Below are 17,395 nucleotides of genomic sequence, written 5' to 3'. Positions count from 1 at the left end.
CTTTCCACATCACGTCATCATTTTTGGATAATTGGTGGTAGAAATCTGGCTTGGATGGTGGTACATAAATGCATCAAGTGTTCCCGGTTTTCAGGAAAAGTCAAACAACCTAAAATGGGTAATCTTCCTGAAGAACGACTTCATGCTGAATTTCCTTTTTCAAGCACTGCCGTTGATTATGCCGGTCCAGTGATGATATTGAACCGAAAGGGCAGAGGTAGTAAGCTAATAAAATCATACTTGTGCATTTTTGTTTGTATGGCCATAAAGGCCGTACACATTGAGCTTGTGACTGACTTGAGCAGTGATACGTTTCTAGCAGCATTACATAGAATCATCGCGCGCAGGGGAAAGGCAATAAACGTCTTCTCTGCTAATGGTAGATGTTTTGTAGGCGCAAGTTATGATCTAGCTAACTTTTTCAAACAAAATTTAAACGGTATTAGTGAACAAGTATCTAAGCTGTCAATAAATTTCCATTTTTCTCCCGCATATTCACCCCATTTTAATGGTTTGGCCGAGAGTGCAGTAAAATCTGTAAAGCACCATCTTAAGCGTACAGTAGCATGTGCCAATTTAACGTACGAAGAACTTAACACAGTTCTAGCACAGATCGAGTCGATCCTAAATTCGAGACCCCTCACTCCGTTATCTTCAAATCCTAAGATTACAGCCCTTACTCCGTCACATTTTCTGATTGAACGACCGGTAGCGTTAATTCCCTCTCCTCACGTCGAGCAAACAGCGGCTCCACATACACTTTCACGATACCTGAGGACACAGCAGCTCAAAGCTCATTTCTGGAATCGATTTTACAAGGAATACATTACAGAACTTCAACAACGTCAGAAATGGAGCAAAGATGGCGGACAACTTACCTTGGGCGAAATGGTGCTCGTCAAGGACGACCGGCTGCCTCCAAATCAATGGCTGCTAGGGCGCGTAACGCGCCTGTACCCCGGCACCGACGGTATCACCCGCGTCGCCGACATACTCACCGTGTCTGGGACTCTCCGACGTGCCTTCAATCGGCTATGTCCGCTACCTGTAGAGGACCAGAACTGCACCCCTGGGGGCCAACATGTTGACGCCTAGCGTATGTGTGCAGCACTCACACACGCTCACCACGCGAATGACTTTTAAATGACAGCAGCGACCCCCACCAATCAATCATCTTATACCGTCAACTGCATCGGACGCACGAAATATTTTTGTATTACTGTTAAAAGTATTAAATGCATGTATAAATTCAAAAAAGGACTTGTAAATTCCTGCAAACCTCCACCGTACGTCATCTACAAGACGCTCCATGGTATTCAGATATTTTTGATCAAATATTTGTTCATAAGTTTATGAACTCGACTGTACTTTTACATTGTAATCTAGGCTTGAGGCGATTTTGATTCTCAAATAGATTGTAATATTCTCGATTCAAAAAATGTATGGAACAATGAGTAATTTTATTATTGAATGAAACTACGAATGGACTCATTCGATTATCGCAACCAAATATGAATATTTCTTTAAGAAGATGTTCGAAATTTGAATGTAATTAAATGTCGCTTACCAGCACTTTAATGTAAACATTATGTATGATGCAGCAATCATATATAAAAGTTTCTTAATACCTATACGTTATATATTTTGTTTATCGTCTCGAACATATTGAAGAGAAGTATGATTATGGATGTGGATAAAAGAAAAAAGCATTTAATGTTTCCTATAGGTACTTTATTTAAATCATTAAACGACTATCAAAATAAAAACAAAATATTAAAATACCATCAATGACTTAAAAAAATCTCTTGCCCGACATACATTGCAGGTTTCCGATACATTTGACTGTGGATTTAATCAGGAATCCTCCTGATACCAACTCCACACCACCAACGCGCAATAGCCTTCAAATACAGCTGTAAAAAAAAGAGTTTTTAATCTATCTCATAATTATGAATGCAAAAGTTTGCAGCGGATGAATGGCTTTGGCCGCTGGATCTCTCGACTACCACGAAATCCTCTGGAAAGGTATACCGGGTGTGACCTGTAATACGAGCAAATAATTTTTCATTACACTTGCTCGTAAACAGTGTCGTAACATGCGGGCTACCTTGGTTGCAACCCCCTAAATAAAACCCTCGACCTTAATGTGCTTGTCATGAAACCCGTGGTCGGTAAATGAGTCATTGCGCATACACATTTTCTTGTCATGAAGCCCAAGGTCGGTAAATAAGTCAGTGCCCGTACTGATGGCGCTGCTTCGTGCTGCGTGCGCGTGCGCGTGCGCGCGCTCCTGCTGCAGGACTACATGGTCTACATGCACACACACTCGCCAATATTTGGAACAATTCAATTTTTTCTTTTACAAATATAAAATTTTACTCGCAAATGTGATGAAAAACATTGTATGTCGCACGGGCGGTACTAGAATTACGAACATCGACTCATTAAAGCCCTTAGTCTTCGACTTCGGGCTTCTAATAGACTCTCGTTCGTAATTCCTTATTTACCGCCCTTAAGACATAATGTACTAAAACATACCGCTCAAAATCGAACCGCCACAAATGTAGGTCATGGGAATTTAAAATCAAAATACCTTTCAATTTCAATTTAGGCTACCTGTAATAAACACTTATGAATGACAAAAAAAACTACCACCGCTTCAGACTAACCTTTTGTCGAGAAGAACCTGGCAAGAAACTCAATCAATCAATCAAATCATTAATTTGCTAACATAAGTAAGGTTTACAGATGTTATAATATGCATTTTTGTTTGATTCAATGAGGTGTATTATATGTCGTAAGATAGGATTTACGCTAAGTTCAGAATGACAAGTGCTTAACACGCGATTATAACTACATACATTTTATTCAGGCCGTACACATGCTTACAAGCGTTTTAACCTCTTCACCGCCAGTGTCATATAATCATGACAGCTAATATCTATACATGACCAACATTCAAATCGAAATTAATCCAAAGCTGTTAATAATAATTGAAATCGAAATTAATCATAAGTTTATTTGTCGCTGGTTTTTCTGTGGCGTACAGAGCACGGCACTTCGTTTATTTTGTGGCGGTGAAGAGGTTAACGTTAACGTTTGCATGTGTGTGTTCGGTCTGAATAAAATGTATGTACTTAGTTATAAACGCGCGTTAAGCGCTTGTCATCTGAACGTGCCATTAGAGAGTCGGGATCCGCCGACCCTGACATGATCAATGTGGGCTTACAAGTGGGAATCAGGCAGTGAATGAAACTATTTTGCAGAACTAACAAAATTCGACTAATTGTGGTCAACGTAAAATGATAACAATAGGGCACTCATTCACTGAAATCTTAGTAATTCATTTATCACAACGATTCACAGTAACTTCAAGAAAAGCCTAGCCATAATTTAGACTGCAATCAAAATTAAAAACTAAAACGAAGAAAATAAGTCTAGTGGTCTAGAACTCTGTCAAGAAGCACATTTAAGGTTCAACAGTCGGGACCCATTACCAAGATTTTTTGAGCTGGTTACGATTTGAATGGGTCCCGACTGTTGAACCTTAAATGAGCTTCTTGACTGAGTTCTAGACCACTAGACTTATTTTCTTCCTTTTAGTTTTTAAGATTGGTTTTTGATTTTTTAAATTTAATGTTTTTTATTTTATACTTTTTTGATATATCTGTGAAAATATTAGATTAAATTTATTATAACCCATATATATTTAGAATGGGCTATTATTAGCTTTCATTTGAATCCCATATTGTTACTATACAAAATATTTTTTTTTATTCCTTCGCCATATTTTTTTCGCAGACGCCATATTGGAATATTATATACCCGATATCACTCCGACAGATATGATGAATCCAATGATACCTCATATGTTACAATCCGTCCAGCCGTTTAAGCTGCAGCGAGGACCAAAGAAATGGACATACATACCCACATACATACAAACATACTTACATACATACATACATACATACATACTCTCGAAAAACATAACCCTCCTTCAGGCAGTCGGGTAATAAAACGCCAAACATGTAGGTATACACCGCAGCATCTCTTCTGTGAGTAAAACGAAACGTTGTGCCAAATGTCATTCGCACCAAGCTAAAGTCAAAACAGCATAGCTACTTTTATAAAAAAAACTATAACACCCTCTTTTTCGTCGGGGGTTAATAATAAAAACAGCTTACCCACAACAATAGGGCCAAATATTAAGTGGAAACGTTGTGCTTTTATTGCAGTATAAATCCCAATAGCGAAGCAAAAAATAACATATATTGCCGTCGCGATAAGCCATTCTAGACCAATCGGTCTATTTTCCTGTGAGCAAAATACAAACTTCTGGTCTTATATTGTACAATAGATGTTTGAATATTACTTATGAAATCACTAGGTATTACTTTATATAAAACTATTGCTTACACCCGCGACACCATGTCGCGATTGTTACAGCTTTCGTTATGTTTGTTCGCTACGCTTACATTGTGGGTAAGTGATCCACTGCACGCATATGGGTTACAGCATCCACCACATATAAGATTAGCTATGTTTATATGCCGGGACGACCAAGCTTATTTCATTTTTAATAAAAGATTTTTTTTTGCTGACTGTACTTTTTGTTAACTGTACTTGTACTGTGATCCAAACTACATTTGCATACCAAATTTCAAGTCCATGCCCTTAACCGTTGAAGAGTTCCGTCCTTTGGAGACGATCCTGGCTAGACTACCAGTAGCACAGACCAGTAGGTATGTCACTACAAGATTATTGTATTGTCATGCAATTTACATAAATTTACCACAAGTCAATCCAACTACTTGAAGTTGGTCGAATTTAAGTAACAGACGTCTTAAATAATCTAAGCTTCAGACAGACAGACAGACAACGGGACAAGCGAAACTAAAAGCTTGTTAAATAAAAACCAGTCAAGAGCGTGTTGGACACGCCCGAAATAGGGTTCCGTAGCCATTACGAAAACTTAAAGTAATATTTGTCTAAGGATTTCGTATTTTGTAACGGAATATTCCAAGTATAGGTATATTTTATACCTTAGGCTGCTATTTACTCTTAAATAACTAATAATTCTAAAGAAACCTAACCTTTATAGTTTTTCTTGTAAGTTTACTTACTAACATCCTGATTTTTCAAATTTCGATTTTGATTCAATGAAAATTTTCACTTTAAAGTTGAATATTTTGCAAACGAATCACTGAATCGAAAAATCGTAACAGCAACCCCGTAATGGTTTAAATAAACCTATCTAACGATACCCCACACTAAAAGGTTGGATGAGACAAAAAAATCAGCCTAACTTTACGTCTATGGGAGAAACTGTAAAAAAAATGTAAAATTAAAAAAAAAAATTATGGTACCATTTTGTCGGCATAGTTTACATATATATACGTGCAAAATTACAGCTTTCTAGCATTGATAGTCCCTGAGCAAAGCCGCAGACGGACAGACAGACAGACAGACAGACAGACAGACAGAGTCAATTTTTATCTTACAAAAGAGAGCAATTAGAGCAATTTATAATTTGAAGACGCGTGAATCTTTAAGATCTTTTTTAAGGAAACAGATATCCTAACCCTGCCGTCCCTTTTTGTTTTTGGAAATAATCATGTATGTTAGGAAGAACATATGTGATTTCCCACTAACGTCGATAAGCCAAAGGCTACTAGAACACAGGGAACCACAGGGAAGCTTAAAGTTCCATCTTACAGACTGGCTAAAACCAAAAAGTCTTTTCTGGGAAATTGCATACGTTTTTACAATAAAATTCCAAAAAATATTATAAATGAAACGGATACAAAATTCAGATCTATGGACCTATTTATGCAAACAGGATCCAACCCACACGTGGCTAGTTTTGAGAAAAATCGGTTTTTGTTTAAAACATGCGAACAAAATTTTCTATAAACATCTCAAAAAAAGTTTGAATGCAAAATTTTAGACAACGGTAAGTTTTTTGTTGTCTTATACTCGTTTTCCAAAAAATAATAATATTTAGGGACGTTTTTCTTCAAAAAGTCAATGGATCTTTTTTGCAAAAATGCTCATGTGTGGGTTGGTTCCTATTTGATTTAATAGAAATTAAAATTGTAAATAATATAATAAAATATACATATGTTATTTCAATTTACTTTATTGAAAATAAATGCTTATACTTACAGGAAATCTTTTTTACCATTAAAAAGTTCTAGAAAAAATAAAAAAATTGTGAATAATCAAATCATACATTTCAAAACATCACTCATTTACTAAAAGAATATAAAACAGAATCTCAGTTTTCTTTTTTACCATTAAAAAGTTCTAGAAAAAATAAAAACTTTTGTGAATAATCATACATTTCAAAACATGAAAAGAATATAAAACAGAATCTCAGTTATCGAAATAATTTTCTTCCAACTCGAAGTCAAGTTCACCAGAAAAGCCTTCCAGGTCATCTTCAATATGTTTGTCTGCATCGAGATTGACGTAAAAACTGTGGTACTCCTGAGGAATCAGGTGCAGAAGGCTCTTTAAGTCTTTCAACTTTGCCTCTGGTATTGGTTTTCCTGTAGGCCAAAGAGGCTCCATTATTTCTTTTGAAATAGCTGGTTGCCTCACGCGACCAATTTTTTTAATGTCTAATTCCTTAAATGTCTATCATGAGCGGATAGTTCACCGCATGAACCAAAACGACTTTTTATCGTCTCTAAAATTAGAGAAAAGCATCACAAACAGAAAAAAAACTACTGATGGGGATAAAGTGTCATGGTTAAGTACTAAAGAAATTGAACTAAAAAAAGGTGAAATGTACAAGATTTACATGCGGTCGAACTTTTATGAAGATTTTAAGGAATTAGACATTAAAAAAATTGGTCGCGTGAGGCAACCAGCTATTTCAAAAGAAATAATGGAGCCTCTTTGGCCTACAGGAAAACCAATACCAGAGGCAAAGTTGAAAGACTTAAAGAGCCTTCTGCACCTGATTCCTCAGGAGTACCACAGTTTTTACGTCAATCTCGATGCAGACAAACATATTGAAGATGACCTGGAAGGCTTTTCTGGTGAACTTGACTTCGAGTTGGAAGAAAATTATTTCGATAACTGAGATTCTGTTTTATATTCTTTTCATGTTTTGAAATGTATGATTATTCACAAAAGTTTTTATTTTTTCTAGAACATTTTAATGGTAAAAAAGAAAACAGATTCTGTTTTATATTCTTTTAGTAAATGAGTGATGTTTTGAAATGTATGATTATTCACAATATTTTATTTTTTCTAGAACTTTTTAATGGTATAAAAGATTTCCTGTAAGTATAAGCATTTATTTTCAATAAAGTAAATTGAAATAACATATGTATATTTTATTATATTATTTACAATTTTAATTTCTATTAAATCAAATAGGAACCAACCCACACATGAGCATTTTTGCAAAAAAGATCCATTGACTTTTTGAAGAAAAACGTCCCTAAATATTATTATTTTTTGGAAAACGAGTATAAGACAACAAAAAACTTACCGTTGTCTAAAATTTTGCATTCAAACTTTTTTTGAGATGTTTATAGAAAATTTTGTTCGCATGTTTTAAACAAAAACCGATTTTTCTCAAAACTAGCCACGTGTGGGTTGGATCCTGTTTGCATAAATAGGCCCAATTAAATTTAACAAGTAACCATATTGTGTGAATCTTTATGAAAGTTTAGGCTTTGTCAATTTTTGTTTTGCAAACAAGGTGCATCCCGCATGGTCCCTTGTGAAAATTTTGAGTCCGTCAGTTTTTATTTTGCAAACGAGATCCAACCCGCATGGTCCCTTATGAAAATTTAGACTGCGTCAGTTTTTATTTTGCAAACGGGATCCAACCCACATGGTCCCTTCTGAAAATATATAAATTTGCGATTATGGGGAACCAAGCGACATGGATCCATTTATAAAAAATAAAACATTAACATTTTGTAGAATACAGAGTTATCATACAGCATGAATCTTATTAGCTTATTATGAGGTTGTTGCTATCACGTTTGGTAACTTTGTTGACTTAATGTTTTGATATGAGATAGTTGCCAGATCAATTTGATATTTAAGTAGGTCGATAGAAGGTGCATTTTAAAAGCTTTCTGTGTATTTAACTCAATTTTGACAGGAGTGTGGGTTGGATCCTGTTTGCATAAATAGGTCCTATTGTCAAGAAGACATTAATATCAAAGGCGTTTTATAAAGTTAATGATTATATCATGGACAGGGATATTTGGAAATAATTCCGATCCGCATTAGCAATCCCTTCAAATAGCGAACTTACTGTGTTAAAAATAATGTTGTGTTAAATACTTGTGATGTATACATATCATTTAATAATATTGTAAATCTGTTTAAAAAAAAATATACCTCGTTGAGTTTCTTGCCGGATTCTTCTCAGCAGAGGTTTTTCCGAACCGGTGGTAGATTTTTTTTGACTTTCATGTGCTTGTTGTAGCCTAAACTGAATAAAGATATTTTGACTTTGACTTTGAACAAAGTTATAAAGGTTTGAAATTCAAGATTAGACAGAGAAAGACATACTGGCATGTGACGTCACACGCCAGTACGGCCATACTTGCTGCATAGAGAAAAGCGTTTGAGAAAGAGACAGGTATATAAATTTTTTAAAAAATCACTATAAATCCAATTTTCAAACGATTTAAATTTTCTCTTCGCTAAACACTATCTGTATATCTATATTTTATTAAGATATGGCAAAATCAGGAGTTGTCAATACCGTATTGATTAGATTGAAAAAAAAAAAACAAATAGGGTAGGCAGGGGGTTTGATGTAATTCTTTTTATTCAAAGACAAACTACTCCAATCTAAACCGGCTCCAATCGTCATATCGTTCGATATCAAGTAACGTGTGAATTTGTAGCAATTGTTTGCAATTTGACGTTTCACTTCGAAAGGGGTATATGTAGTTTCCATTTTAGTTATGATTATGAACACGTAGGGTAGGGTCTATATCGACTGGTAGAAAATTGTTAGTCATAGGGGCTGTTTCACCATCCATTGATTAGCGTTAACCGACGGTTAAATGTGATGCCGTCTCCGTCTATTCGAACAAAACAAATAGAGACGGCATCACACCTAACCGCCAGTTAATAAAATAATAAATAAATAAATATCACGGGACAATTCACACCAATTGACTTAGTCCCAAAGTAAGATTAGCAAAGCTTGTGTTATGGGTACTAAGCAACGGATAAATATAATTATATAGATAGATACATACTTAAATACATATTAAACACCCAAGACCCGAGAACAAACATACGTATTTTTCATACAAATATCTGCCCCGACACGGGAATCGAACCCGGGACCTCAAGCTTCGTAGTCAGGTTCTCTAACCACTAGGCCATCTGGTCGCCAGTTAACACTAATCAATGGATGGTGAAACAGCCCCATAGTGTATTGTTTGCCATAATGTATAATGTTGGACATGACTCCTTTTCTCTGAAACTATTTATTTTTCATAATTAAGTATTATAAAACAAACCTAACCTAAACTATAGAGTTCTACGGAATGACCATTTCAAAATTTTCGAAAAATGTACGGTTTCAGCGGGAAAAGAAAATATGACTAACAATAATTATGACCAACATTACATTATGACTTAGAAGATTATGGCAGTCAAAAGGATCCTAAACACGTATTTAGTTCTCCTAAAACATAATTTAACAAAAAGATCAAATCAAGCAAAGCTCGGTCGCCCATGTACTACAAAGAACACACAACTTACCTTGAATACTCCAATTAATAGCATCAAAGCAGAGATCATAACTAGAAAGGCAATAAATGTGAGAAGGTCTTTTCCAACTGTAAAAAAAAACAGTATTACATCGAGCGCCAAAACAGAGATCATCCACTAAGTAGGTGTCCTATCATCCCATCGCCAGTCATTTAGCAAAGGCTATACCCGTGTAAGGGAACAAAATATGCCCCTGAGTTATTAGTCTATGAATATATCCTATGTATTAGTAATAATGCTAGTTATTAATCTGCCAAGTTTTATCTCATAATTATTGACAGTTCCCTTGCAATGTCACTTGAAAATAAATGATTTCAGTAGGTTCCACTTCACCAAATGATGATGTTCAAGAGCAAATGCACGAGTTACTACTTACCTAATATATCGAAAATACCATCATAGGTGTCTCTACAACATAGATTTCCTTAGGATCCAATCATCCGATCCTGATTTCATGCTTAAGGGAACTAATTGGAGTATTCCTATACAAATGTTTATTTTTCAAATCGATTCATAAGTAAATGACGGAGTTCTAAGGTAACAACCAAAAAAATACAACCGCATTGATAACATCCTTTTCCTTTAAATCGCTTAAAAAAAACAAGCTGTCATTATCAATATATGACACGTCATTGAAACGTTAGATGTAAGAAGTGATCCGTTTGAACGTCAGGTTGTCATCTGACATTGCATCACGCGAGCCCACCAATCCCTGCTTTGTTTCTGAATTTTAACCAATCAACAAGTACGCCTATTTGCAACCTCGAAATTGATTCGTATTTGAATCATTAGTCGGCTCAGGATGACTTCGTCAACAGTCCCATTTTGTCACCTTCTTAAATCGTCCTCATTCTCATACAGTCTACTGTTCTGATTCGCCAACATTCCCACATCGTCACTTTCCTATCTTGTCCGCTTTCTTACGTGGGCCACAGTACCAATTCGTCAACAGTCTTATTTCGCCTACAGTGCTAACACGTCAACATTCCAATTTAGACCACAGTGCCAACTCGTCAATATTATTGCATAGTTCATTATCCAGACTAATATACTCTATAAATGATTATTGAAAAGGGCTTTTTTTTGCAAATTACTCTCGGGATATTTTGCTATTTAAACGCTTAAATTGACCATATCTGTGAGACAACGTCTGCTAAACGTGGACGAGTTGGCACTGCTGACCAAGTAGTACTGTGGTCTATAAAAGAAAGTGGACGAGTTGACACTGTGGTCGAAATAGGAATGTAGACAAAATGGGATATGAACGATATCATAAAGTGGACGAGTTAGGAAGGTGACGATTTAGGAATTGTAGGCTGACGACATGGCACTGTGGCCGATTTAAGAAGGTGACGAAATGGGACTGTGGACGAAGTCATCCTGAGCCGACTAATGATTCAAATACGAATCAATATCGAGGTTGCAAATAGACGTACTTGTTGATTGGTTAAAATTCAGAAAGAATGCAGGGATTGGTTGGCACGCGTGATGCAATGTCAGATGACAACCTGACGTTCAAACGGATCACTTCTTACATCTAACGTTTCAATGACGTGTCATATATTTTTATTTATTTTTATTTTATTTATTTATTTAATTCAGAAACAAACAGTCGTTTACAAATATTAGTTTTTTAAACTATGACATATAGTTTAGACCTGGAGTTTCCTTTACATTTTAAATTGCAGTGTATATCTAACGAAGCCACATGTCCTGAGATAACAATTTAAAGATTTACATTTAGGCTGATACAATTTGGAATACTTACACACTTATAAAGTTATAATACTACCTACTTCATACGCGTCGAAAAACAATCGAAGGCACAAATCTCGCAAAAATATACCTATTTATATATATATATATATATATATATATACACACATACATAAGAAAACAATATATATGCACATACATAAACATATACTAAAATTATACATTAGTGCTTATCGAAAAGCACGTTTTAACGTGTTAATAGTACAATTAAATAAATCTACGTCCTTAAGTTTTTCATTTTCATTGAATAATTTGCAAGCACGCTTTATGAATACATTTCGTGCATAGCACGTCCTACTTCGAGGAATGAAAAACAGGTCTTTTTTACGGCACTGGCGCTGACATCTACGAGGGACTCTAAAGCCAATTTGATGAAATAATGAGGGGATATCCAACGTGTTGTGCAACATCTTAAAAAGTAAAACTGAGTCTACGCAATCCCGACGTTCGCTGAGCGTTTGGAGTTTATGGTATGTCAGTGAATCCTCATAGCTACTATAAGTGTGGCCAGTTCTAAAGTCAAGATATATATATTGATAAGGACAGCTTGTTTTTTTAAGCGATTTAAAGGAAAAGGATGTTATCAATTTGGTTGTATTTTTTTGGTTGTTACCTTAGAACTTCGTCATTTACTTATGAATCGATTTGAAAAAAAAAAACATTTGTATAGGAATACTCCAATTAGTTCCTTTAAGCATGAAATCAGGATCGGATGATTGGATCCTAAAGAAATCTATGTTGTAGGGACACCTATGATGGTATTTTCGATATATTAGGTAAGTAGTTACTCGTGCATGGAACCTACTGAAACCATTTATTTTTCATAATTGTTAGAAATTAAACCTAACCTAACCTAAAGAGTTTTACAGGATGACCATTAAAAATTATGACTAACAATAATTATGACAAACATTACATTATGACTTATAAGATTATGGCGGTCGAAAGGATCTCCTCGGCTATGGAGCCGAGACATATGGATGTCATCACTGGCAAAACAAATTGGTTAAAGACTTTCGTTTTAAGGCACTGAGGGATTTTGGACGAAAAGACATTGCGGAGATTCCCAAACGCTGCTCATCCGAGTTGGATTCGGCGATGGACCTCCTTCTCGAAGTTGGACCTACCTAATTGGATGGTTTCTGGTAGGTGTACATACGTGTCAACAACTTCAAGCACCAAATTCTCAACAGAACAGGGGTAGACACCACATGATCATCTTATAAATAGGCTTAGAGTTGCTCAGCGAGCTATGGAGAGAGCTATGCTTGGGGTTCCTCTAAGGGATCGAATCAGGAATGGGGAGATACGTAGAAGAACGAGGGTCACCGACATAGCCAAGCGAATTAGCTCGTTGAAGTGGCAATAGGCGGGCCATATAGCACGGAGAACGGATGGCCGTTGGGGCCGAAAAGTTTTCGAGTGGAGACCGCGGATTGGCAAATGCAGCGTAGGACGTCCACCAACGAGATGGACGGATGACCTGCTTGATCTTATCTCTGGGAAAACGCTATTATCGAGTTCTAGCCCGAGCAAAGCTCGCTCGCCCAGTTACTTAGATTTAATCAATTAACCACCTCGGCTGTAGGTGCCTTATTTTTTAGGTTTAATTATTATAATACGATAGGGTTACAATTATCATCATCATCCCAGCCTATATACGTCCCACTGCTGGGCACAGGCCTCCTCTCAGAACAAGAGGGCTTGGGCCATAGTTCCCACGCGGGCCCAGTGCGGATTGGGAACTTCACACACACCATTGAATTGCTTCGCAGGTTTGTGCAGGTTTCCTCACGATGTTTTCCTTCACCGCAAAGCTCGTGGTAAATTTCAAATGTAATTCCGCACATGAATTTCGAAAAACTCAGAGGTGCGAGCCGGGGTTTGAACCCACGACCCTCTGCTTGAGAGGCGATAGGTCAAACCACTAGGCCACCACGGCTTCAAACAATTATTATTATTATTATTTATTACTGTTAGCCTATTCTGTCCCACTGCTGAGCAAAGGCCTCCCCCCAATACTTCCACTGGGTTACAATTACGGTGTGGAAGTTTTCATGTAATTATTGCATTTCATTTGGATTGTTCTAGTTGCACACTAAATAGCCGTTGAGACGAACTTACTTTTCCAAAATAAAAATAATCCATACATCCAAGTAGGTAGTAGCTCTACTGCTTCGTGGACCGTGGCGGCTATTAATAAAACTAACCCCTTTATTAAACCAATGGCTGCTATAACTATGCATCCAATCCATAACTCAATGCAAAAGCAGCATTTTTCAACCACTGTAAAAAACACACATGTTAGTTAGTATAGAAATGTACCAGTACTGCTACTGCCCTCCTAAGCCGAAAGGTGCTATTTGTAAAAAAAAAACACTTGATTTATTAATACTATTGTGTTTTGTGTGTGTATACACACTAAGCTGTGACGACACGAACGCCAGCGGAAAGTAGTTCGTAAATAAAGTTACATTCCTGAAGAATGTATGGCAATACTTGCTCAGTTTAACCATACCTTGACATTTGATTAGGTATATACCTTTAATATTGAAACCAGAATTATGTGACTAGTCCCAGAGTCACATAGATATCTATTACCTGTGCAAGCCTAATCATCGGATGTAGGTGGATCTCTTATATGTACTCGTATGTATATCTGACACGAACTCAATAATATTTATATCATTAATCTGCGAAAACAAACCTTCTAATTCAGAGGTAACATAGAGCCGTGAATTATACGAAATAATTTGACACCTTGTAGGGCACATGCCCTACGTTTTAAGGGTTCCGTAGTCGAAACTACAAAAATGGAACCCTTAAAGTTTCGTCCTGCTTGGCCGTCCATCCCTTCGTCCGGATGTCATTCACAAACTACTAGACGTAGGTAGGTATACCTGGTCTGGTGCCATCCACGAAGACGCGTGTTTTTGTCAAAATTGAACATCAATGACATTGTAATAAAAACCAAGGCACGCGTGATCGTGACCGACTCTACCTATTATATAGATGAGATGAGATTTCGAGTATAGGTGTCATAATGTCGGTTATAATAAGTACTTATTCAAGTGTTACATAAGAAAAATATTGCTAGGGGGGCACTCCATACAGAAACTGAAAAGATTTTTTCAGCAAAAATCAACGTGTGGCACATATCTCGACAGGTTTTTAAAACTTTTAGGTTCCTAAAAGTTTGATTAGGTGGACATATCTGAAATACTTAATCGCTTTGAATGTTGCAAAAAGTGTGAACGTATCGCAATAACAATCCGGCAAATCTTTGAGCTGCCGCATTTGAAAACGGTCCTGTTTTTGATAACGGCCAGCCTTAATGTAATACGGTGGATTATACGATCTGACTGCCACATATCTATATCACCATTCCTGCATGATATCTCTGCCAATGATATATACATAGATGTAGGAAAAGAAGTGGTGGGAGAGGTGAGAGGTACACCGACCATCCTTGGTTGTGGCGAGGCAGTCTCCTCGTCTCCCGCACTTCACCGCTAAGACGCGAAATGAAGCGCTTCTGATGTCGTGACAAACAGAAGCCGATGAGAACATCAATGAGCGACAAATATGAATGTAAATCTATAGTGATTATAACCACACTTAGGGTCTGTTTCACCATCCATTGATTAGTGTTAACTGGCGGTTAGGTGTGATGCCGTCTCTATTTGTTTTGTTCGAATAGACGGAGACGGCATCACATTTAACCGTCGGTTAACGCTAATCAATGGATGGAAAAACAGCCCCTTAATGTAAGAAACCACTATAGTTCTGTGGCGTACAAACAAGTCACGTCAGATTATTGGCTTTAGTGCCTTTTAATAGAACTACTGCAAGATTTCGCACCAGAACCTTAAGTAGTGAGAAAATAAAGGTCTAAGAACGTGAAAAAGTCGTCGCATTAGTTCCATCAAAGGAACTAGAGTGAAAAATCTGTCGCGTCAGACGAGAAGGAATCCTGATGTAAGTACGTACTTGTTGGGGCGGTGGCTTTTTACTACAAATATAAAAAACGGCAATTCCTCAAAACCGCTTCTTCAGTTTGCTTCACCTCGTAGGTTACGCTATGTAATTTTAAACAGGATTTTTTAACCGCATCAAGTTTTTTGACGTAAAGACCTGGTGATGACAAAGAGTATATATAGCTATAGGTACTATTTATAATTTGATTCCAAGTTACTTTGGTTACTAAGGGTTACTAAAAAAGTGACATTTCGCTTCTTCCCTCAGAGCGTTTCATATTATTCGATCCAATCCGATACCTACATATATCGTGGCCATGGACGTAATACCTAAAAATAATAATAGTAATAGTAATACCGTTTAAGTAGTACGTCCATGATCGTGGCATGTAAAATGTATGAAATATGTACGTGACTTTCAGATTATCCGATCCGATATCGGCTCATATATCATACATTTTACTTTCCCCGATATCGTATCGGCGTCCGATACCGTACCCTTAGTGTAAGTTTTCAGTTACAAAATACGTCTCGATCGCGTTCGCATTAAAATCTCAATTTGTATGGCAACACGAACATCGCAAACGTTCCGCTATAGGCGCTGTTCGTGTTTGCATACAAATTGTGGTTTTAACGCGAACGCGATCGAGACGTATTTTGTAACCGAAAACTTACACTAAGGGTACCGATATCGGATCGTATAATCTGAAAACGTTCTCAGAACGACTGTGACAGAACAAATATTACCTACCTACCTATAGTTTTAAAAAACGTTCCTATAGCGGGCTACTCACATACCTGCCGCAGGCTTAGGGGCACAATCTACGGCGCAAGGAAGTTGCGGCAATATCGGGTTTGTGTCTATACCTATTGGCTATGTACAAAGCGGGTTGTGGGGGTACCAAGGGGGTACAGACAACAATCGCAGCGCACAACGTGGCAAAAATTGGAAGTAAATTCCGATGACTGACTGTCAAAATTGAAGTATTTTAGTACAAATCAAAGCAAAGGATATCAAAGCACCAACATGCTTGCACTTGCCGCTCTGATTATATACGCAGTCACATTTTATAACAGCGACAAGAGTATTATTGATATCTAAAAAATAATAAGAAGGATAACTAGTAAGTAGAAATGGCTTACACGCAATAGCGTTCTGACATCACATAAAAATTAACTTACGTTTAAACTGGTTTTGTAGGGTGTTAGTGTCACACACACATGTTTGACGAATAACATGGGCTTGTATTAAGTACATCTGGCCGTTATGTCGCAGTTCTTCAACATTTACTACATGCTGGGCTAATACTAATTTATTGCCTTTTATCACGGTTTGTGGTTGGAAATTAATTCGTGTGTAATACTTTCAAACCCGGCTTTTATGATTATATCTATTTTACAGTTATACTATTGAATTAATTGCACTTAAATAACTGATATATATTCTCCTTCGTGTCTTCGGAATTGTCGATGTTTAAGATCTTGATTTATGTCCTCCTTATGTCTTTACAATTTGTCTCTCAATGTATTTCTTATTATTCTTATGCAAAGTTGTGGCTAATTAGTCAAGTTTACTGTTGGTATTTCGTTTCTCTATGTATCAATGACGTCAACACTACTATTTAAATCTTTGGTTTAATTTATAGTTGCAAAAAAAACGAACATTGTTTGTTACATGTCATTATTTAACAGTCTCCGCGAATGTTGTCAACGCTACGCGTCGCCACCGTCGTGCAGACGTGCATGTTACCAATAATATACCTTTTGACTCTTTCTGTGGAGCTACCGCAAAAAGAAATGAAAAGGAGATAAGTATAATATATTGTAAAGCCAAGGATACACTAGGGGACAAATGTCCTGCGACACGTGTAGCC

The 17,395-nt window shown here is 36.7% G+C and overlaps 1 long non-coding RNA gene across 1 annotated transcript; it reads right to left on the bottom strand.

Moving 5' to 3' along the window:
- Positions 1-1,709: 1,709 nt before the first annotated feature.
- On the bottom strand, positions 1,710-15,686 carry LOC141441804 (uncharacterized). The gene is made up of 5 exons (XR_012452855.1): positions 15,535-15,686; positions 13,669-13,830; positions 9,760-9,836; positions 4,188-4,317; positions 1,710-1,913 (listed from the first exon to the last, which is right to left on the bottom strand). It is a non-coding gene; the product is annotated as an uncharacterized lncRNA (long non-coding RNA).
- Positions 15,687-17,395: the final 1,709 nt, after the last annotated feature.

This window comes from Choristoneura fumiferana, chromosome 24, assembly GCF_025370935.1.
Source record: "Choristoneura fumiferana chromosome 24, NRCan_CFum_1, whole genome shotgun sequence".
Lineage (NCBI taxonomy): Eukaryota > Metazoa > Arthropoda > Insecta > Lepidoptera > Tortricidae > Choristoneura > Choristoneura fumiferana.
Note: the sequence above shows the minus strand (reverse complement) of the source record. Positions and strands in the feature narration are given on the sequence as shown.